Source organism: Acanthisitta chloris, unplaced genomic scaffold (genome assembly GCF_000695815.1).
Source record: "Acanthisitta chloris isolate BGI_N310 unplaced genomic scaffold, ASM69581v1 scaffold9926, whole genome shotgun sequence".
Classification (NCBI taxonomy): domain Eukaryota; kingdom Metazoa; phylum Chordata; class Aves; order Passeriformes; family Acanthisittidae; genus Acanthisitta; species Acanthisitta chloris.
In genome coordinates this window covers 56,071-56,886 of record NW_008677607.1, presented here as the reverse complement: position 1 = coordinate 56,886, position 816 = coordinate 56,071, and positions in this window count along the sequence as shown.

Sequence of the window (816 nt, the reverse complement as noted above, 5' to 3'; positions counted from 1 at the left end):
ATTCCTGCTACAGCAGAAGAGGTCCTCAGATCTTACCTTCTCCAGTCAGGCACAGGTCCACCCTCCACTGTGCCCTACAACAAGTCCTGGCACTGGCACCAGCAGAGCTGCTGTCACCACAGGCTGTGCCCACCCTGCAGTGGCACTGTGCCACCACAGCAGCACACACAGCTGCATTCTGCAAGGTGATCACCACCAAATCTCACCCCACAATGCTTCCTGCAGCCCTGACTGCCAAGACCAAAGGCTTTGCTCCCCAGAGACCCCAGTGACTGAAAGGGTGTCTCCAGTTAAACTCTCTGGACATGGTTGGCAGCTGCTTTATTGTTCACCTGCTCAATGCTACAAGTAAAGCTCCAGGTCACATCCTTGCTGTAAAAAGCAGAGGTCCTCTGCACTCAGGGACAATGAAGCCTGTGGACCTGTCTCTCATGTAGCCGTGGTTGGTGCTGGCCCTGCAGGGGCGAGAGGAAGCCTTGGGTCACAGCAGACCCACAGCTCAATGCCAGGAAGGGGATAAGAATGGAGCAGGCTTCCCCCGGGGTTCAGGCACAGGGCAGGAAGGCAAATAGTGTCTCTGAGGCCTCTCTCTTGCACAGTGCATTAAACACTAAACAGCACCTTCCACCTCGCTGTGCCCAACATCACACAGGGCAGGGTTCCCCTACCTGGGGCAGCTGTGGGCTCTCCACCACACACTGGCTGAGGGAGGCAGGCAGCAGACAGGAACAGAGAGGACAGAGATGCTCTCTCAAGGCCAGAAGAGTACTTTTCTCCTCTGAGGTAAAACCCAGGAACATCCACATCCTTCCCAGA